This window comes from Nannospalax galili, unplaced genomic scaffold (genome assembly GCF_000622305.1).
Source record: "Nannospalax galili isolate Female #2095 unplaced genomic scaffold, S.galili_v1.0 scaffold7, whole genome shotgun sequence".
NCBI classification, from domain to species: domain Eukaryota; kingdom Metazoa; phylum Chordata; class Mammalia; order Rodentia; family Spalacidae; genus Nannospalax; species Nannospalax galili.
The window spans coordinates 12266665-12290680 of NW_008359081.1; the positions used below are offsets into that span (position 1 = coordinate 12266665).

Consider the following 24016-nt stretch of genomic DNA (forward strand, 5'->3'; position numbering starts at 1 on the left):
GTATATTTTAAAATGAAATGGAGATCTTTTTTAAAGGTTAAAACCTCATTCAATTTTATGTCTTATAGGGTATATACTGAGTTCAATATTGTATGGCTGTATTAATTCAAGTGTGAACATAAAAATTTACAGCCACCTTTGAAAGAGATGTATCCTTGCTCTGGAATGTGTTACTGAATATGTTAAAGTTGTAATGAAATGCTTAAAAAAATAAATAAATAAAATTTGAAAAAAAAAACACTAATCTGAATTCACCCTACCATGTCCTGTTACCACTCTAACTACTCTTCTATTCTAACAGTAACAGCTGCAAGCTAAATTAAAACAAAAACAGCTTCCTCATATATGATTAGATTTACCTATTTCTTTCTTTCTTTCTGAAATTCACATTTTTCATACAGCAACAACTGGAAAATTACATTCCACTTTAATAATAGTATAATGGATATTTCTGCTCAATAGCCTAATTGAAAAAGTATTAATCTCCCATCAACAAAATATTAAGTATTCTTATTCAACAGGGATAACCATAAACCATTCAATTTACTGGAAATGCACATGGTATTATTTATCCCTCCATACATCCAAGTAAGGTCAAATATATTTTTTTAAATTATTTATTTAATAACCACATACTTAGAAGAAGCATTTTATTACAACAGTATTGACATATTCAATACCAATTTCCAGAGCTAAGATGCATCTCGTTCAAAATTGCCTGTAAATTTTTAGGTTTAGAGTTGAATTATTACAGTTATACAATATTGTATGTCACACAGAACATCCCACAGAATCTTATTCATCTGTATACCCACTTCCCAAATGGCGCCCTCCCATAGCCTCCCCGCCTTCCACATACTGGAGCCCGTATACTCTGTCATCCCTGTTACTGTCCACTGTGTTGTTGACACCCCACAGCCATTCTCCAGTGCTTGTCCGTCTGCTGAATCTAGTCAGCCTATCTAGAGCTGATTATTACTGGTCATATTTGGTAACTTTCTGAGCTCCTTGCCATATGAGCATGGATATAAAGTTGTCAGGTAGATTTAAATGGTAATGCTTTTCACAGCCACTAATTATTAAGGAGAAAATTTTTATGCTTTGAAGAATTATTATTATTTTTTAAATTATTTTTAAAAAATTTTTAATAACTACATGATTAGAAGAATCATTTCACTACAGCTTTAACATATTCAGTAACACACTCCAGAGTAAGAACACATCTCTTTCAAAAGTGGCTGCAAATTTCTAGGTTCATAGTTGAATTAATACATTTATACAATATTGAGCTCAGTAGAAGCTCTCTAAGACATAAAATTGAATGAGTTTTTAATGTTTAAAAAAGATCTTCATTTCATTTTAGAATATCTTGTTCCTTGCAGAAAGACTCATTGTTTTTGCTACTAACACTGAGGTGTTGGCGCATGCATCTCTAATCTGTATGTATCTGATTATTACTAGTCACACTCGGTTGCACTGGGATCCTTGGCATCTGTGTATGTCTATAAAATCATCGGGTAGATTTCAATGGTAATGTTTATGACCTCTACTAATTAACATGACTTAAATTTCTATGCTTCCTCATCAAATATAATACATTTTAAAACATTTGTTGTTTTATTTTTTTTGTGTGTGTATATCACACAGAACATCCCAAACCATCTTATTCAACTATACACCCACTTCCAAGATGGCACCCTCCCATAGCCTTCCTCCCCCAACTAGAGCACTTATACTCTGATATCCCTGCTACTGTCTTCTGTGATGTTGGCACCCCCAGCCATTCCGCACTACTTGTTCTTCTGGTGAATCTAGTCAGCCTATCTAGAGGTCTTTGTTTTAGGGAGGGTCAGCTGTTCCTCATCTAGCAGCAATCAGTTGTCAATATTCCTTTAGATAAGATTAGGGTTTGCTGTCCATTTTCCCAGTTCTATGCTGGCTTACTCTCTGAAAGTCCTTTTGGTCATGCTGGCCAACAACTCAAAAGAAGGTATCTCCTATCTGGCATTGTTGCTTATTATGTAGCCTTTAGCTATGCATATGGACTGTTAAGAAGTTATATTGGCCCCTTTAATCTTTGGTTATACTTTCCTTTTGGGTGTTTAAGGCCATACAGTTGACCCAGTTAAACCAATTTATTTCTACTCTTAAGATCATTTGAGGATCTTTTCCTCAGGGGTCATGTGGGCTTGGGAGGAGCCCCTGGCTCCTTTCTTTTCCCAGCTCTGCCTATATGAAGATAAGTCAAAGGTCCTGCTCAACCATAGCTGGCTTCACTTGGAAGCATGGAGGAAATGATTCCTCTGTGTTGATCCTCCTCTTTGTAAACTGGACACTGGTTCAAGTCCATCTGGTGTGGTCTCCTTGGCCTCCTTGTTCAAGCGGACAGGTGACCCACCACAATTACAGGTCAAATCTCTTTTACAGACTGTAAAAGAATGTGCAAAATGACATTTGCTGTTTATTTACGATAAGCCTCCTTTCACTTCTATTTGGAATTTCATTATTTGTATACAATTTTTTCCATGAATTAATATCCCATTATTTATGCAGCAGCAATTTTTTTTCCAGATGGAGACTAGAAAAAAGGGAAAAGAATCATCACATGATGCTTAAACATGGCAACTTTTTGTAACCCCCAGACCAATATGCAAAATTAGAGCTTCCATTCCCGCTTTCACACAATTCCCTAATTAACTTTTCAGTTTATTTTCCTATTCTTACTGTATGGCTCAAGCCATTGCACAATTGTTTCATGCTCATTCCTTTTTTTTTTACATCTCTTTAAAGCCTCTTTCATTGAAGAACTCCTTCTGTTATTTCAAAGCATTTGATCACCTACAAAATTAACTAGACTCTGTAGAAGGAAATGGTTATGAAAACTGTCTAGTCATATCTTTTGAATTATCACAGATTTCAGCACAACAAATTATGCAATCCTGTCCTCACTGCAATCATTGGTCCTCATCATCTTGAGAGCCATCAAACTCCCAGGTGTTCATCCTTTTCAATGTTGAAAAATGTATCTTCCAAAAATTCCTTTTCTCATTTAAAATTGGAGTGTGTGTGTGTGTGTGTGTGTGTGTTAATACGTTTTAAGGCTTTATTTTCAGTACTGCTTGAACACAGAAATCTGCTCCAGGTGTTTTAGATACTTATTAACTTCTTTCTCTGTAATGGGGGTGTTCTGAAATAAATCAAACAGTTGTACTGCTTATTTATCTAAAATTTTATCCCATTTGTAATTTTGTTAACTCCATTTCTTTCATGACTTCCCTTATATTACTGTAAACACAAACCATAAATATGCTATCTCATTCATTATTCAAAATTCAAATACATTAATAAAATTGGGAAATTAAGTATTAACTATAAATTAGAATAAATAATGCTTTAATAAGGATAATTTATACTTTAAATATTTTGAAAGAATTGGGAAGAATGACTTTTACTGACTCTTGCACCAAAAACAAAACAAACAAAACAAAACAGTAACAACCAAATAAAACAAACACCACTGATTTAATGCAAACAGGCTCACTGAGTCTGAGTTACCTGCTTTTGTGACTTGTGCAATTGACCTTGATCCCTTGGAACTCCAATTTACTTTCCATTCAAAATAGTGAATGAGTGTGGATGTGTTTGAATTAGCCTATCAAATCTTTGGAAGTGACATGGTATTTTCATTGAAGACAGTGAGAATAATTTAGGAGTATACTTGACATTATGTGTATGAGATATTTTAGGCCTGGGACTCAAAGGGCAAGGTTCCCTGATAAGATAAGCTTTGATCCTGTCTTCTGCTTCCCTGATTCATGCTGAAGGAACTGAACTAAAAAGATGTGTGGGTCTTGGTTGGAGAGAATACATTTCCTTGAAAAATCTGAAGAAACATATTCTCAGAGTTTGGGTCCACTTTTGACCATTAAAATTAAAGTTTAAGAGTCAGAATGTTTATTTCTTCAGGTACAAATATAATGTGGCTTAGTAATGCCATGCTGTGTGATTGAACATACTAAGATCAACAAAGAAATAAAAAATATTCCACTAGAGTGAGATATCGACAGAGAATTGGCTAATAAGCAGCACTAAATTAAACAGTATTTAGGATCACTTTTAGAAAAGAAAATCTTAAAATAGACTGACATTTTACATTTCTCATAGATACATAAATTTGTCGAAAGCTCTAAATATTTAAGTAGCATAATCAATAACTATGGTAAAGTCAAAGCACAAGCATTAATATACCACATTTTTGTGTCAAATTAAAGATTAATCAATTATGTGTAGTGAATTGCCTCTATCTTTCTTTAGTACCTCTGTTAGAATATTAAAACACTTTTGTTTTCTGCAAACTCATTCAGTTTCTTTTAAATAGGAGCTGGATTTTCTGAAAGTTCTTCCCTATTGATATCTGATAAGTGAAGAGTAACATTTTTTTCAGTTCTTCAAAATCTGCCCTTGTTTCTGTCTTAAAATAAATCACCCCATCCTCCGAAACCCCCCAACTCTCCCTTGCTCTCCCCACATAAGATATATTTAAATTAGATAGCAAACTAGTGGATTTCCATAAGGTTTATATGTGTATCCTTAGTTTTGGTAAACCTATTTCCTACCTTCTCCTAGCCCCATCCCCACTTAAACCGTCACCTCTGAGTGATAACTCTCTCTCCTTTCATGTCAACAGGATTCTACTAGTCCCTCTGAGTTTTTCTTGAGCAATAATATCGTGAGTTTCCATAGAGCTATTTCATGTATGCTTTATTTTGGTAGTCTTCTGGTAGCCTTCATTTCCCCATCCCCCACTGCCTTGCTCCATTTCTCTGAATCTCAGGTTATTGTCAATATTTCAACACTAGACAGCACCGAGGATGGCCAGGAGTCTGCTAAATGTAATCTAAGCCCAGGTGTTTCCCAAATACTCTTTTGATGTATTATTCATGAAGAAATGGGAAGGTTAGTAAGCACTCAGTATGTAACCTGATCCCATGAGGCTCCCCTTGGAGTATAGAAATGCCTGGATTTTCTCATCTGTAATTAATGATCTGTTGTCAGGCATTGCCGCATTCTGCCTGATTCTGGCCATAGTCACCAAAGATGTAACATATATTGGTTCTTGTGTCATTACTGTGGCCACCAAAGCCACTAATCTGTGTCAAACTCTGAGGCTTTATCTCATCAAGATCAGAAAAACACTGAAAAAGGACCATGACTAACATTTCTGTTGATCGTCTGTTACTGAAGTAGACTACTGCAACGAGCCACAGCTGGTATAGAAACCCAGTAGACGGGCTGTATATATTCCTGTGGCAATGAATAAGTTCAAATACTCTGTCTAGTAGAATTATGAGAGATGAGGTTATCAGAGTCTATTCAGTGTTAGGGTTCAGCAACTCAGTATTAACATCCAGATTCTATCCCTAAAGAATAGAATCTTACAATACAAGGTGCAATGTGAGATTCTTATAATGCTGTGAAGGGAAAATTGCTCAGTTGGGATAATGCTAAGAACTATCTTGCTTCATTCTGATAGTTTCAAGGACTTATACAGTGGTAGGGTTCACAGAAGCTCATACTCTCAAAGCTGATATTGATAGACTGAAGCAGGAGTATGTGCCATACTGGAAACATATGTACCTAGAACTAGAAAAATTCTAGTCTCTTCATATAGCATGACCTGGCACTTCCAGAATACAGGAGATGGATGATACAGACAGTCCTCTCACCTCCAGGTCTAAGACAAAGTTGTAATGCACCCGATTGTCATGGTCACAGGTATTTGTGTCATCACTAGAAGAGGGAAGATCTTACTTCAAGTCTGGACTTGATGCAACTGAAACTCAGGTATGTCCTGAAGACACACAAGTCTCTAAATTTTCACCCAGACTAGATGCTCCTTCTGAACACTAGCTCACAAATAGGGCCATCATTTTATGCTTCTTGCTACTATTGATGCCCTCATTCCTCATGGGGGGAGTCCTACTTCCTCTTCTTCAGTACAAGGTTGAAAGAGGGGTAATGTAGGCACTCTCTTTTCAATATGCCCTAATGCGGCTCCTCTGGTTAGACCCATAGGTGTTGACCTAGTGGTGGGGGTTGTATGCCTTTGCCTAAAACTTGTTTCCTATGGCAGACAGTACTGGGTCTCTATTACAAATTCTAGGTTTAATTCTTTCTCTCTTTCTCCCTCCTCTTTCTGTACTGGGCTGTTGGTATTCAGGGAAAGGTGCCACTGGAAATTCTACTTGATTTTTTTTCAGCTTGTCTTTTTGTTTTGTCAAACAAAAAGGACCAGTATGGACTTTTGTCTGGTTTCCATAACTTGTATGAAGATTATATGGTGTATTAATATCTCTTCAAACGTGTGTGATCATGGGAAGTACATTCCAGGAGATCTTGCTAAAATGCATCTTGCTTAGTTCCTAAAACTATACATTATAACAAAGGGCCATTGTTTTTCAGAAAGTAGTTGGTTCAGTTTATCCTCCCAATAACAAAATATGAATGTCCTGGCTGATGCAAATCCTCATCAACATTTGGTATTACTAGTTTTTCCGATATTTAGAATGTTTTGTACTTAGATGCTGAACCCTCATTTGATTTTAAAGTGCGATTCTCTAATGATTAGTGAACGGTTAATTATGCTGAGTATTTTTTCATGTTCATGTGATTATTTTTCATTAATTTATTTCCATTTGTAGGGTATCAACTTAAGCACTTTGTTCATATTTTGATCAAATATTTGTATTTTTATAGATATATAGGCTTTCTTTATACATTTGTTCCCTAAGTGACATAACAATATATGTTTCTGAAGTATGTGAATGGCTTATTCATTTCCTTAACATAATATTTTGAAAAACAGTTTAACTTTTTTGTTTTAATGCAATTTACAATTTATTAATTTTCAATTTTCAATATTTCTTCCTGTGTCCTAAGTAAGAAACCATTGTTAATACTAAAGGTATGAAAATTTTTCTTTGTTTTGTCATTAACTAGACCTTAACATTTGTGTATATGCTGAAGATGAATTAAAAATAATTTTTTGAAATTATATATGGGAGATCCAAATCTGATTTTGAGTTTTATATATTGGTCTACTAATGTTATATCAAGTATGTTTCAGTATTTCTCTTACTACTGTGTTACTCTGATTCTTTAACAAAATCAGAAAACTTTTAAAAATTTTGTGAATGCTAAGATTTCAGCCATTTTACATTCTGTAAATATTTGTTTAGAATTCCTTTAGATTGTTTCCACAGCTTTCAAATTTTAACTTACACTATGGACAGTCTCTTATTAGAAGTATTTAAGAGAGTAACTGATATTTAAATCATATATTTTAATTTCAGTATTCATAACCCATCTTTTAAATTTTAATATCAGAAGACTTAAGAAAATGGTCCACATATCTACGGAGAAGGTTACTTATAGATTTTCTGTTCCTCAGTTGAAAAATACAACAAAGACCTGGGGTTGGATCTGTCTCAGAAGACAGATGAGAAGAAGCATTGAGTCCATCTCCAACTTATTGGGAAATTGTTTTACCCTTCCTAGAAAGGAGGTTATAAAAATTAACTAGCAGAAATTACTTTAAATTGTTTATTATGCAATCACAGCTTCTACTGAGCCAAAAAGTACGTGGTCTATCTTCCTCTTAGTTTGAATAATACCCTCTAGAAAGGCACATTTTTAATGAAAATATTAAATATTCATAGGGACATTTTGAAAGGTTTTATCATGTACTGTTTAGGATATGGTATAGAAATCAATCTTTATGGAAAGACAAATTAGTAGACTATTACAAAATGTTTAAAGTAAATAGCACTCAGGCCAAAAATTCCTTTTCAGCTAAACAATCTAATGAAATCTACGACATGGAGGCAAAGACGTGCAAGTGTTTCAAATATGTTGATATGTATAAATATTAAAAATGAATGTGATGAAGACATTATTGTGTATTGAGTTGAGTCCCTCAAAATATGCTGAAGCCCTAAGGTCTATGCTTTATAATTGACATTATTTGGAGAAACATAAATCAAAAGGTCACACATAGCATTGGGTTGTGTGCAATTAAATCCACTGAGATTTCTGTGCTAGTTAAAGGGAATCAGTGTTTCTTGTTGTATCATTTAGATTAAATAAAAGAAATATCTTTGATATGAAACATAAACAGCTATTGCATCCTAAGACCATTTCCTTTCCAGCCAACCTCATCATCAGCAAAACTAATATTCTCTGGAAAGGAGAAAGAAAGAAAAATGACCAGAAAGACAGTGGTGTTATCCAACAAAATGTCTCTAAGAAATAGGTCTCCAGAATCACAATATTCCTGGGAAGAAGTTTGTATCCAAAATATTCAATGTTAAAGCAATTTTATAATGTATTTCCTCAGTGAATCTAAAGGAAGTATTGAAATGTGACAATACCATATTATTTTACATGGCAAAATTCTTCAGTTAGACCTCAAACATATATTGTGTATCATACTAAATAAAATAAATAACAAAATATTGTGTAACATACTAATATAAAATCAATAACAATGTTAGAATAGTGGCTTCGTAGACAGCTCTGTAAGAAAAGTTTCTTGATGTAAGCCTCGAACCTAAGGTTGAATATTGAAGGTAAGAACTGATTCTACAAATTTGCTGAAGTCCACGTGCTTTGTGACATCCACCATCCTCCATCTCTCTCTCTCCTCTCGTTCTCTCTGTCTCTCTCTTTCTCACACACATACACACACACACTAAATAATAAATTTATAAATCAGTAGAAAAATTATAATAGTACCAGCAGACCTTTGATGAATAAAAAAGGTTTGGTTTACAAAAACAGTTTTCTGGACTAGAGGGGTGGCTTAGTGACTAAGACCACTGGCTACTCTTGCAGAAGACCCAGGTTCAATTCTCAGCACCTGCATGGTGGCTAACAATGTCCCATAACTCCAGTTTCAGGGGATTTCAACCCTTTTCTGATCTCTGGGGGCATCTTATGACACAGTGCCCCTTCCTACATGCAGGCATTACAATCATCTACATAAAACAAAAATAATACCTAAAACATATATATTTTTAAAATTGTCTTCTGTACCTTTCTATCTATTTGTCTCTCTGTCTATTTCATTCTGCCAGGTACATTATTTATAGTAAAATTACGATTTATAACACAATTTACTATAGCAAAAGTACAAATACACAATTGTCTTCAGACATTTTTCTAATGGATGTGAAACAAGGGTGCATTTTGCTACATGTTCCTCTAATGACATTTGGTCAAGTTTTTCATACAGTAGTCTCAAGTTTCAATATTTGTGGATAATCCATTTTCAAGCATATTTATTTATGGTATTTATTTTGTGGACAGTTTCTGGTACAGAATTACACTGCCTAGAGCATAGTTTAATGTCATGTGGTGCCTCTGTATGGTTCGTCACAAATAGTAACTAATTTCTCCTATTTTCCTAGAGAACTGATTGAGATAGGGAAGATGGACTATGAGAGAGGATATGATACAGAGGTTGGGAGATACATAGAGTTGTCGGGAGCCGTAGGCCCCTACCCCAGGAAATAGCAAGACCTGATTCCTGGCAAAGCTGTTTTTCAGACATCAAGGCTGGCCTGGTTTGAGATTAACCAGATGACTATACTTGAAAGCCTCTCACAAACATGTTGTTCTAACCTGGGCACTTAACGCTTGAGAGACTCCCTCATTTTCTCATGTAATTGCTAAGAAACTTTGGTATTACTCTGTAATCATACAAGTGTAACCTCTTAATTGATTTATAACTTGCTATATAGAATTGTGGTGTTACTATGGAATTTACTCTGTGATCAATTGGTGTGGTGTTATTATGATAATTGTTCTGTTAATAGAATTGCTCTGCCTCAATAGATTGGTCCCTGCCAACTTCCCCCTTTTCCCTCACTATAAAAACTTTGTGTAGATGTTCAATAAATGAGACTTGATCAGAAAGCCTGTCTTGTCTCCATTCTTCACGTCACTTGTCCCTTTCCGTCACCTCTCCTCCCTCCAGGTACCCACGTTGACTGACTCGCGGGTCCGGACATCTGGCGCCCAGCGTGAGGGCTGGATACGGAGGATCCAGTGAGGGAAGAAGACGTCCCCAAAGGAACGTTCCACAACAATTTTCACTCTGGACTCGCCGCGGGAACCTGCCTCGGCTACAATCAGAAGTAAGTACAGACGTCTGATTATGGGACAAGAAATAAACAGACATGAACTTTATGTTAGGCAATTACAAGAAGCCTTGAAGACGCGAGGAGTAAAGGTTAAAATAGAGGATCTATTAAGATTCTTTGAATTCATTAAGGAAACCTGTCCTTGATTTCCCCAAAAAGGAATAATAGATATTAAAGGATGGAAAAGGGTAAAAAATGCTTTACAGGATTACTATAAGGTTTTTGGCCCCAAGAAAATTCCTGTTACAGCCTTTTCCTACTGGAACCTAATAAGGGAATTAATAGATTCAAATGAGTCCCCCACAGAGGCTGCTATAAAGCAAACTCAACGCCTCTTGTGAGGCCCCCCTCATCAGCCTCCCGATGATAAAATAATCCCCCCTGAGGAGACAGACCTCATCTCCTGGATTTGTCCCTGCCAACTTCCCCCTCTCCTCACTATAAAAACTTTGTGTAGATGTTCATTAAATGAGACTTGATCAGAAAGCCTGTCTTGTCTCCATTCTTCACATCACTTGTCCCTTTCCATCCCCTCTCCTCCCTCCAGATACCCACGTTGACTGTCCTGCAGGTCGGGACATAGAGTGACTGATTTATTGATAAGTAATAAAACATAAGTTGCAAGCCTTGTCTATCTGATAAGCTAAACTAACTGAAATGGCATATAATTAGGCCTCAAGATTTTTAATTATTAGAATAGTTACTAATTGAATTAAGATCACCTATGTCAAGTGAAGAGTAAGAATTGACATTTTCAAAACTGATATTAATTTTTAATTTAATTTTGTGTGTAAATAGTTTGCCTACATGAATATGTGTACCTGTGATTGCAATACCCACAGTGGCCAGAAGAGGGTGATTGACCCCATATTAATGGAGTTACACACAGTTGTTAACTGCCAAGTAGGTGTTGGAAATCAAACCAAAGTCCTCTGCTAGAGCAGCCAGTGTTCTTAATCGCTGAACCATCCCTCAGTTACAGAAGACTATTTTTGTAAACTGAAACTTTTTTATTTATTAAAGGTTTGTTGGTATTAAATGAATTCTAAAATGCAAGAAATAATAATACCTGTACCTATATTCAACCAATTTTTCATATAACATTCTAAAAGGTTGTGGTGTGCCTATTAGCAATACATCCCTAATGATAAAGTTAAAATTTTGTAATGCAGTTATTCCCTATGACTAATTATAAGAAATGTTTTATTGCTGAAATGGCTAGATGAAAATTTTACATAATTGCAATACATCCACCTTTGTAAAACATATAGTTCAATTTTAATTTCCAAATTATGTATATAAATTAAGATGCTTCAATATTTTCAATTTAAGCAACTCAGTACTGCCTAGCTGGAACTAGCCAACAATATTCTCAAGTCATAATATTCTCACTTTCAAGTATTTTTAGGTTACTCTGTACATAAAGCCATGAAAAATGTATGCCAAAGAAAATACAAAGATTTTGAATGTAGCATATACAAAAAATTTTTAAATCTGTGCCTAAGGATTTCATATTTTTAACAAAGCCAGATGTGTATCCTAATGTAAATAACAACTTTGTCTAGAGAGAATACAGATTATATTGAACATATTTATTATCACTTTTTAGGAATGAGGTTCGAATATATAATAAGGGTTTAATTTTCAATAAAATTAAATTGAAAAATAAACATTTTGTAAAGTTCTTTTATTTCTATCTTTAAAATGTAACAAGTCTGCCAGGCATGGTAATGCAGGAGTTTACACCCAGCACTAGGAAGGAATAGGTAGTCTGATGTCTGTGATATAGAGTCCAGGCTGGTTTATAGAGCAAGGCCAAAAAATACCAAAACAAACAAACAAACAGACAGACAAACAAACAAAAACCCAAAGAGTAACAATTTGAGATTCAAATGTTATTTCTCTGCTTTTGCAGCTCTAACTTAATAAGATATGTAACTATTATTAATACACATAGACACCGTTTAAAGTTAGTAAGTAAGAAAATGAAAGACCAGCTATATTTGTTTATAACTGAATTTTGTTTTAGTCTTAATGTATAAGTATTTTCCATTGTAAATATTATAATGCTGCAAATTTTATGATTTTCTAAATATCCAATGTACTGACTCCTAAATAAATTAGTAATTAAGTAACACAAATAGTCTTGTTTGGGACAAAAATTCAAAGTACTGCTACTTTGTATAATGAAGAATGGTACAGTTTGCAGATATAGGTTTTAATACTGTCACATTGCAAACTAAGTATAAATTATGTATTGCTAATAATATCTTCATACCTTTTATGAGCTTATTTTTTCTTCATTCTAGGCTATCTGAAATTTGAATTATTTGAATTACCAGTTTTGTCAGGTCTATGTACATTTACAAACAGGAAGCAATATTTGGACTTAATAGTTTGCATAGAGGGGTTGGTAAGACATAGGAAGAAATTGGTGGGTGGAAAAGTTGAGGAGGAAATGATGTAAACACAGTGCACTCATTTATGAAATAAAAATAAAAATTACAAAATTTCCTTGTATAATAGTATATGCCACCACATTCTATGTAATTATAAAGTCAGTATATAGTTAAAAAGTTAAATAATAGGTAATCTTTATTTGCACAAATAGGATCATAACCGTTCCCATAATGACTCACTTTGCAATTGGCTCTTGCTTTTATTTTGCAAACCATAAATCTGATAGACACTAATTGCTTCAAAATAGAGTTTCTATCATGTCATTAGAAGCCCAGTACATTTCTCCTAATGAAGTAATAAAACCACAGAGAGCAATTCCATGAACTGATGACAATATTTTGAAGCATGTGTTCAGTACTGAGGACTAATGTAATTACAAGAGAGGCACAGTAACTAAAAAGGAAAGTTTTAGCAACACAGTTACAAATAAATTATAAACTTCCCTTATTTAAGGAATATAGTTTGTCTAAATGGTACAATAAGACTTTCAAGCATTGGAAAACTAATGAACTTGAGGAACTTTTGTTCTTTAATTGCTATAAAAATTTGTTTTCATTCTTAGATGCATTATTCTCTCTCTCGCTCTCTCTCACTCTCGCTCTCGCTCTCTCTCTCACTGTGCATGCACATGTGCACATGCATATGTATGTGGAGACCAGTGTTTGGCCACAGGTTTCATTCCTCAGGAAGCATTCACCTATGTTTTGGAGTCAGGGGCTCTCACTTTACAGGGGTTTGCCAATCAAACTACGCTGGCTGGTTGGCAAGCCCTTGTGATCCTTTGGCCCTGTCTTTCCATCTGTGGGGTTTTAAGTGTGTAATATATTTTATGTGGGCCCTGGGGATCTAAACTCAGGCCCTCGAGTTTGCAAGACCAACATTTTGTCCACTGAGGTCTCTTCCTAGCCCTACAACATTTCTTCAATGTTCTTTTCCCTGAAAAGAAGCTGTCAGTTGCTTTCCTTTCACCACAACAATGAAAGAATGTTTTAAAAGATATTTGTGGGTCTTCCTGAGGTATGAGATAATTTTTTCAATAGAAGGCTTATATATTCTTCAGTACACGTCCTATTTCTATATTACTGCATTAGAACAAATTCTGTAAATTGTCTTTGAATAATTATGTTGATGTCTCAAATGTACATTCTGCCTGAAGTTTTGCTATTTTTTGTCACTGATTATCTGTTGTAACTGCTCATTCATATGTTCATTTATCCTGAATTTTTATTCAGTATATGCTATAGAATGAATGAGTATCCAGAAAACATGTACTGGAAACTTACTTCCCAATGCAACATGTCCTGTGAGGTGAAACTTTGAGTTTTAAAAATTATTGTGGCGTCATCTCCATAAATTAATTAATACTAGCTGTAAAATGGCTTAAAGTCATGACTTCCATTAACTGCTCTCTTTCCCGTTTCCTACTCTTTCATCATGTGATACATTTGGACTTTGGGTGAATCAGTGATAAGTCTTTTGCCAGATGTGATCATCTCAACCTGAACTTTCCATCCTCTATTACTGTAATGGATAATTCCACATTCCTTATGAATAACAATCTTTCAGGCATTACATTGCTGCTTCAGAACATGGACTAAGACAGTTGGCATTTATTTATTGATTCTCCCATGATATACCAGACAAAATATAAGCAAAAATGCAAAGATCAATAAATAATGAGAAGTAAATATTACATTCATGAAACATTAACAGGAATCATTATAAAACTAATCTTTAAATTTTAATTATTGTCTGCTATGCAGCAAAACAGGAGAGGAAAAATTATAAGGGAATTATGATAGTCCAGAATTTTGTTTAAAAATTTGCCTTAAAATAATACTGTAAGCAAAGATAATTATAAGGAGTTGATTATTCTATAAGTGGAAACTAAGAAAATAAGATATATCTAGGTATAGGAAATAATACAGGACCAAATCTTTTGGGGAACCTAATAATTAGGAATATGCTTAGGAATCGTTTGTGAGGGAAGAAATTGTAAGACTTGAGGATAGTGAACTGGGCAGAGTCAGAGTATTTAGTATTTTCAGGTGGCAAATGAGTTTCAGATTGTATTCAAAATGTAGTTATATTGTGGAAAACCAGAGGAAATTTTCTAGCTTGTCATCTGATCAAGAGCCATAATTTCAAGAACATTAGGTTTCTATATACAAAATTAGCTAATTGTCTAGGACTTTTCAGTACTTATAAGTACTGAGTGTATTTTATTCTTTAAATAAGAATTTTAGCTCTTCAAATAATAGGATGTGCAGATTGTTAGAAGTATTTTTAAAATAATCATAATTTTGAAGTTTCTGAGAATTTCTGGAATTTCTGATTCATTGTATCAGAACCTCATAGAGTTAGATGGTAGAAATTTAAAAACATTGCATATTTTGCTTTTTTCCACAATATGTTATAATTCTAAAATGTATTGATGTTGTTGAGTAAGCACACATTGTATAAAAATAGAAAATAAAATAAAATTTGCTAAACGTCACTCATCCAAACTCGAACTGGTGCCTTGCTACAACTTTCTTAGAGGAACACTTCACATAGCTATTAAATAGGTGTATATCAATCATAATGAATCATCGCCTTCCCAAAATATGGACTATAGGGTCCCCAAATGTTTTTCAGTGTGGGTCCATCCACTGGGCCCACAAAGAGTACCATCTCTGTAAGACACTGTCTCTCCTCCACCCAGTAGCCATCAATTGCCAAAATTTCCTTAGGTTTGTCAGGAATTTCTTACCCACTTCTCCATATCTAGGCTGGGGTTTTGTCTGGTTTGAGCTGACGTAGGACTTGTGCATTCTATCACTGTTGCTGTGAGTTCATATGAGTAACTGACCAGTTGTCTGGAAGGTTCTGTTTCCTTGTGGTCATCTACCTATTCTGGCTCTTACAATATACCCATTATGGTCTTTACAGTCTTTCCAATCTTTCTACCTCCTCTTCCCCCAATGATTCCTGAGCATTAGGAGGCAGAGGTTTGAAATATGTGTCCTATTCAGAGATAAAGACTCTGTGGTTTTTGGTCTCTGCACATTGGTGAATTATTTATTTCAGTGTTAATCACTGTCTGCTGCATAAAACTTCTCTGGTAAGATTTGAGAGATGCATTCATTCTAGAAAGTAGTAGAAATAAAAATGAAAATCTTCATAAGAAGATATATTCTTTGAAACTAATGTTGGAATGTATTCATCTTCTTTCCTACATGCTTACATTGTGATTTTCTTTGAAATAAAACTTATGTATTGTGAAAATGAGAATCTTCTCCATTTGGAGTTGAGAGATGCACTAATCTATGGCTATAACAAAAAGTCATTATGAGTCAGTTTAATATTATGTCGATTTAATAGGTTCTCCCTATGGCCTGTGACCTGTCTAGCCACAGACTCTTAGCCCTGTTAACAATATCAAATATGGATTCCCCATTGTTTATGCAGGCCTTAAATTCAGTTATAGGGTGATTGGATACTACCATAATATTTGTGTCAAAATTTGGCATATTTTTTCAAGCCAGTTTTTATTGTAGCTCACCGGGGTCACAGCTGATCTATTGTCAACTGATAAATTCTGGGAGGAGAGTCAGTTTTCCCTTTTAGTGTGATGTCCAGTAGTTTGACTAGATACCAAGGGAAACACCCATACCTAAGACCACTTTGAAAACACAAATTGGACTTGAAAGGCCTTTAAAAACTCTAAAAACCACAAAAAATAATAGAGGGCAAGAAGTTTGTTGTCAAGGAAAGTATGGGTGTAATGGAGGGGAGGGGGTCCTGAATATAATAAGAATTAATTGTATAAAATTCTTGAATCAATAAATTATTCAAAAATGCTCTCCTTTCTTGATTAATCCATCATTATCTTTTTACTAGAAAAGCCAACCATGTATTTTACTCTTGTTGAGATGCCAAAGGGACAACATTCATGACTTTCTGTAAATTGCAATGTAAATTCCAATCAAGTGCTTTTGTTTTGCCTTCTGAAAATACCATAATTTTTGTATCTTGCTTGTGTATTAGCACACGATTGGCTTATTTTCCAGAAATGGCTTTTCTGACTACAAATCTACTAATTTTAGTTCCTTTCACAATAAGGATTGATAATTCCTTGAATTAGCAAGACTCATTTACTTGTATCTTAACATTTGTTCTGTCAATTTCTATATTTCTATGTCCACCTTTAACACTGTGTTGAAAATCAACACTAAATGACCAAATTCAGTTTTATTTCCATTTGTGCTTCCCATATTTATGCAATGCCAATGCTACTAAGATATTTCCCTTCATGCAACAAGAAATCTCCTATCCTCTAGTTTTGTTCAGTGATTCTATCCTTTTCTGACAGAATTTTACAAGTTCAGACTTCCGTATGCAGTCTATTCATACCAGTGTAGGATTCTTTTTTCAAATTTTATTTAATAACCACATAATTAGTAGAAGCATTTCATTACAACAGCATTGACATAATCAATAACAGTTTCCAGAGCATGGATGCATCTCAAAACTGGCTGTAATTTTTAGGTTCACAGTGTTGAATTCATACATTATTGTACTCAGTATAAACCCTATAAGACATAAAATTGAATGAGGTTTTTAACCTTTAAAAAGTTCTCCATTTCTTTTGAAAATATACTATTTCATGCAGATAAGCTCATTTTTAATGCAACTAACCCTTAAATGTTTCACATGCATCTCTAATCTCTATATATCTGACTATTACTAGTCACAGTTGGTTATTTTCTGAGATCCTTGGCACCTGAGCATAGATATAAAGTCATCAGTTACATTTCAATGGTATATGTACTTCATATCTACCAATTAACATGAAGCAAATATTCATGCTTCTTCACATATAATTCATTTTTATTTATTGATTTTTTGTGTGTATTTCATACAGAGCATCCCAAACAATCTTATTCGTCTTTATACCTGCATCCCAAATGGCACCCTCCCATAACCAGCCCCCCGACTGGAGCCCATATATTCTGCCATCCCTGTTACTGTCCACTGTGTTATCAGTGGCTCCAGCCATTACCTAGTGCTAGTTGATCCACTGAATCTAGTCAGCCTATCTAGAGTTCCCTGTTTTAGGAAGATTTGCTCTCCTCATCTAGCAGCAATCAGTGTGGGATTTATTCACATGATTCACAGCAGTCCAACAATACTTCTTCACACTTTGTCCAATGTCACCTCAACATTTTTAGGTAATGAGCACCTTCTTTCAAATGACATCTGTATTAAGTTCCTAGTGCTGCTGTCCAAATTATCAAAAAGTTAGCATCTTATACAGATAAATTCAATATTGTTTAGATTAAGTTCTGTTACAGAATTTACTAGACATAATAAATGTGTGCAATGCTAACTACTTTTCTGAAAGACATAGTGCAGTGTATTAGTCAATTGTTCATTACCATAGTGCTATATATGATGCTGAGTTACCAATTATTTGGGTCACATTTCTTTAAATTCAAGAGCATGGCATGACCTTCACTCAGCTCTGGTGAAGGATACTTGGCAGGTGGCAAATTAGTAATTGCAGAGTTGATGAGATCACAAAACAGACATGGTGCTAGAAAGCACATGAGACAAACAGGTGTCCCAGGACAATTTTATAAACTTCTGAGAGTAATACCCCGATGATTAAGGATATTTTATGAGATCTTGCTTATACAAGGTCTCAACTGATAACACTTTCACAATGATTTCTCAGCTCATAAAACACATGGTTCCTTAGAAAAGTATTTAAGACTTACCATAATCATAGCAGGATGAATCTTTTCTTACTCATTGAGATTGCTCACTGAAAAAATTACATGCCTATTTGAGACATTGATTCTTTATTTTGAGTGACTGTTGGTTGTGGGTCAGTCCCGGTTGTAGAGATTTTCTACATTATTCATTTACTTCCCTCTTACTTCAAAGATTCTATTTTATATTTCCTCATCACATCCCTCAGAATAATGCTCCTATTTTAGTCTGTTTATAAAAGTCAATGTGATTTTACACGGTTCACTGAGATAATTCCAGACTAACTTTTCTGCCTTCTGTTATGCTGGTTTGCAGTCTTAATTCTCACTTCAGCATTAAGCTTATCTGCTTTGGAATACTGATAGGTAAGATTGATGGAGTAGCTCAGTGGTATATTACTTTCTTACTATGTGGAAATTTGGGTATTTTATTCAGAACCTCAAAACTCACAAAAATAAAGACTATTTTCTTAGGCATAATGCCATGGTTTAGGAAATGTAAACCTCTGGGTTAGAGTTTTTATTATTCCTCATTATTTATTACCAAAATAACTTTCAATCTGTCCAAAATTACTTTCCGTGTATTTGTGAAGTCATAAATAAACATTTATATGAACTCTACTAAAATAATTTTGAAAAACAGCTGTGGAATTGTTTGTCTCAGAAACTTTATTAGTGTTCATTTTACCTTTAGATTTCATTACTCTCCAGTCACTCATCATGGAAACACAGACGCTAAAGAGCATCTTTTCTGTAAGTTTTGAATATTTTTCTAAGTAATAAACTCAAAGCCAAGTTTCTGGGAGATCATTAATTTGCAGGTGAAACATACAATATCAAAAATATTCTATTAGCAGAATCAGTTGTTATGAGGTGACAATAAGAAATACAAATTTAACTATGGAGTAGAAATATAACTGGAATGAGTTGTAGCCTTAATTCATAATTTTATCCAAAAAGTCTCAGTATTCTCTTCATCAAAATGAAATCATTAATTGTAAAAATTTAGAAACTGCTTTTATAGACAAAAAAGCCTTTGTAATTAAATTGATGCATAATACAGAGCATGATACTGTTTTAGGTTGTTGTGTCTATTATAAATAAGAATTTAGTTTTTAAACTGAAAATTTAAAAACATTATTTATAAACAATCGGTAGCTATAGTTGGTGATATCCATATGGCTTATATAAAAGGCCTTTAATGTTGCCTATCCCTCCCTGTATTCCTTCCTCCCATTCCCACCCCATTTAATCTTATCTATATTATTATTTATTAATGCTCCTTTCCCCCTCTATATCACCCCTTTCTACCCACCCCTCCTAGAAAAGCTCCTCCCCCAACTCCATGGCCATTTACTAGTTTTCTGACTTCTCTGGATTTTAAATTGAATCATGAATACATATCTAAGATTTCGGAGCTAGCAACAATCAAAATTATTTTAATATAGTTGGAAATAAACACATTTTTTTAATATTAGGTGCCTTGTGTTTAAAATTATTTTAAAAATTTAGTGAGAATAATAAATACAATGTGAAGGAATTCCTATTTTGATAATATTTGTAGGAAAATTATAGAAAACAAAGACTATAAACTTATTGCTTCTTGTTTATAATAAAGAAACAGTTAGGAAATAAACCAAAAAATCGAAATATGAAAGTCTTTTAGGAACTAATTCCAAAGTTCTGGAATTTTACATTATTTTTAATTTTTTAAAAATATTTTATTCCATTTATATGTACAAGTATATTGCCTGCATGTATGTAAGTGCACCTGTGCCCTGGCACGCCTGTGAGGTTCAGAAGAGGGTGGTGGACCCTATAGGACTGTAATTATGGACAGTTGTTAGCCACAACATGGGTCCTGAGAACTGAACCTGGGTCCTCTACAAGAGCAGCCAGTCGTCTTAACTGCTGAGTCATCTCTCCAACCCCACAGAATGCTACTTTATAATGTATTAAACTGTGAGGTGAATCCTTTAATCAACTATCCAGTTTTTATTCATTGAGTTTAAATTACTGATGTTAACAGAAAGAAATAAGTGGTGTTTGCATTATTTAATGTGAAATAACTGTAACTAAACACAATTAACTTGACAAATTATATTTAGAAAAGTAGTTTTAAAAATAATCCTGGATTGAAGCAAACCACTAGTAACTATGTGACCACTGTGAATTATGTAATTTTATATAGTTAATAACAGAAATGGAATTGTTAGTAGCTTATATTGAGTGTAATGGACTAGTCTCTTTTTTTGTCAATTTTAGTCAGGTTCTCCCTGTAGTTCCAACTGTCCTAAAATTCATAATGTAGAACTGGCTGGCCTGGGTCTCACAGAAATCAGCCTTCTTCTGCCTCCTGATGGCATTACAGGCAAGGGCCAACTCTAATCTTAACAGATACCTCAGCAGCTAGAGCTGTAACATCTTCTTATAACCAATGCTATGTTCTATATAAATTACTCAACTGCAAGTGTAAAATTGTTAAATTTATTAGTCATAAAATATAAATTGAAAGAATATTAATAAATGTAATGTAAAATATAAATTATAAGTCTTCGTATTTTTATATATTTTTCTATAGGGGATAATTTAACCCTGAACAGATGCTTCTAGTTCCCTTATTTGAAATACTTTCAGCAGGTAGAATAAATTCATTCTACTGGTTCTGAAGCTAGCATACTGATAACATTGAATCCTAAACTTTTTTTTTAATTTTTAAAAATATTTTATTTATTATTTTTATTTTATGTGTATGAGTGTATTGCCTGCATGTATGTGAGTTCACCCGTGTTGTGAAATGCTGTGGAGGTCCTAAGAGGGCTTCGGATTCCACTTGGCCTGGAGTTAAGGACAGTTTGTAGCCACCATGTGGGTGCTGGGACTAGAACCCGGGTCCTCTGCAAAAGCAGTCAGTGCTCTTAACTGCTGGGCCATTTCTCCAGCCCCGAATCCTGAACTTCGTTTACAAGGGAGATAATTTAGTTATTAATTGTATCACAGTGTAAGAAATATCATAATTTCATCCTAATATTTTGTGATGATGGATCTGACCTTCAAATTGTAAATTCAGTTTTATTAATAAGCATGGATCGCTACTACAGTAGGTTATTCCTGGCTGGAAGGACCAATGATCCTCAAATATGTACATATAAACTATTTCAACATTAATGTTAATATTACTTATAGGTCCATGGAATACTGTGAAAGAAAATACTTGTCTGCTATCCATAGACATCCTGAGCCAGTGACAAAAAAAAAATCCTTTACTATCTAAGCTTACTCACATGTCATATCTTTCTATAAACGTGAAATTAGTGTCATTACTCTGGCCCTGTAGATCATCCTAGTTTATTTACATGACTTGACTTTGAACCATTGAGCTCCTATGTAGACTCTTCCTTAACTCTACCTAGAAACTGTCTCTCAGCAAGGTCAGTATGAAAAGCTTGTTACTTTTATACTTCATATATGGGTGTTTTAATATTCACTTTTCATTTTATGATGATACAAAAGAAATATGAGTTCAATAGAACAACTGCAATTTAAAATTTGGACTTTAACTTTTCTTAGCCTATTGATGTGTGGTGAATATACTCAAAACCTGTTGCCAAAAAACTTTGTCAACCATAGGCTCAGTTTCAAATCACAGTGTGTTCCTTAGTATGTAGCCCAAATTGCCAAGGCTCATCTCACTACATATTATATACTATGTGCATTATATACTAAGAAAAAATAGCATGGCCAACATGCAGTCTCATTGGTTTTAGAAAATAAATTAGTAAATTTGGGTGGTAAATTTGATAATGTTCTCTGTAAAAGAAGCAAAACCAGTATCACCTTAATAAATTAAATGGACGTCTTTGTAATTCCCAGATCAACTCTCCAAACAAAGCACTGAACTCTACAAATTTTCATAGAGTAGGTAATCATGGCCAAACTGGGTGACATTTAAGCATGGATCTGAGCCTATGGTACTACATGATCTTAGAAATAAATGTTCATGATCAGTTGTTGATAAATGGCCTTTAGAAACATGCAACTTTAAAAAATAATCATCTGAAGTTAATAAACTCCTTTACATTTTAAGATAGTTATCTTGGTTTATTTTCATTTTAATCAGTATGCTTACATCAGAATCAATAATTCTTAAAGTAAACATTCTTGATAAAATATGGACCTGCAGTGCTTGCTCACATTATCCAGATGCTAACAGTGGTGTCCCTTATTCCTCTACCCTTGAAGAAAACTCTTACTTACACTGAATATTCAGGTTTCTATACCCAAAAGTTTTATGGAATTTGGAGCATGCCAGAATGCACTTCTACTGGAAGACTGCTTTTCAGGTTCACTGTGTTACTCTCTTCATTTAAAGAAGGGAGAATAGAGTTATGATTTAGCCTTATCTTGAATACTTTATCCTTACCCATACAAAGGCTGTCCATGCTATCCAAAGAAATTCTGACTGATGATTTCACACATGCAAAGAATGATTAATCTTGTTCTTCATATAACTATTTATTCAGTTTTTTGAGATTTATCATTTGTCAGTGTTAAAAGCAAGGCTGACTTTGTAATAGTCTAGTGTTTTATTAGCACACCATTTGAACTTGTTAAAAATAGATTTTATGGTTGATTTATATATTTCATTTTCCACTTACTGAAATTTAACAGCTCTAATAGATAATCTAAGAAGACACTAAGTTCCTTCAGGAAAATGTTTAGTATATTTTATGAGTTGACACATAGCATTGATTAATAAGCTAAATTTTTTGTTAACTGCACTGCAACTCTGGAATCTTCATATACTTGAAGGCCACAGAAAAGTAGTATATTTTTAAAAGAGTACTTCTAAATGATAATACTAAGCAGCACTTTTGAGCATTTTAAATAAGAATAAAACTTATTATAATGGTACCATTAATGTTGCTGAATAATAACAGCAAGAAACTTACTCTCTGAGCCATGATTTTTGTTTGTCTTTCAAGGTCTGAGTTATCTCAAGCAAGATAATTGTTTCCAGTTCACTCCATCATAATTAATTCCCAAAAAGTCAATAAAATTTAAAAATGAGTGTAAAAAGAAAAACAACTGATGTAAATAAATAAAAAAATTAAGAAAGCTGTAATCAACATTCACACCATGAACTTTAAGGTATGTTTTATCACAATATATATCTTGTGGCTTTGGAAATTGTTCAACAGAGAACATTTAATTTGTTGATCTCATGTCAAAATATGGTATTTTCCATTTGTTTGGGATCAACGTGTTTTTGTTTGCAGTAGCTAGCAATATAAACAAATTGAAAAATACATTCAACAATACCTAATTGAAAATGTAATTTTCCCCTTACTAACATGGTGAGATATTCATTCCGTTCAGGAAATTCTTGAGTCTGTTGGTAACAAAATACAGAAACATATCATCATAACTATGTAATTTAAGGTCATAAAAGGCATCTGGTCTCAGTCTCCAGCATAAGAAGTGATTTAATTTCTTCACTGAATAATTGTTTTGCTTATTGCCTTGGATATAACTCTTATTTCTAAGGAAAAAATGAGTAATACTTGTAATGAAATCAGTATTTTGTTAATATATTAT

The 24016-nt window shown here is 33.8% G+C and overlaps 1 pseudogene; it reads right to left on the bottom strand.

Moving 5' to 3' along the window:
* Positions 1-5051: 5051 nt before the first annotated feature.
* LOC103725439 overlaps positions 5052-24016 on the bottom strand; it is a 58366-nt pseudogene continuing 39401 nt past the window's right edge.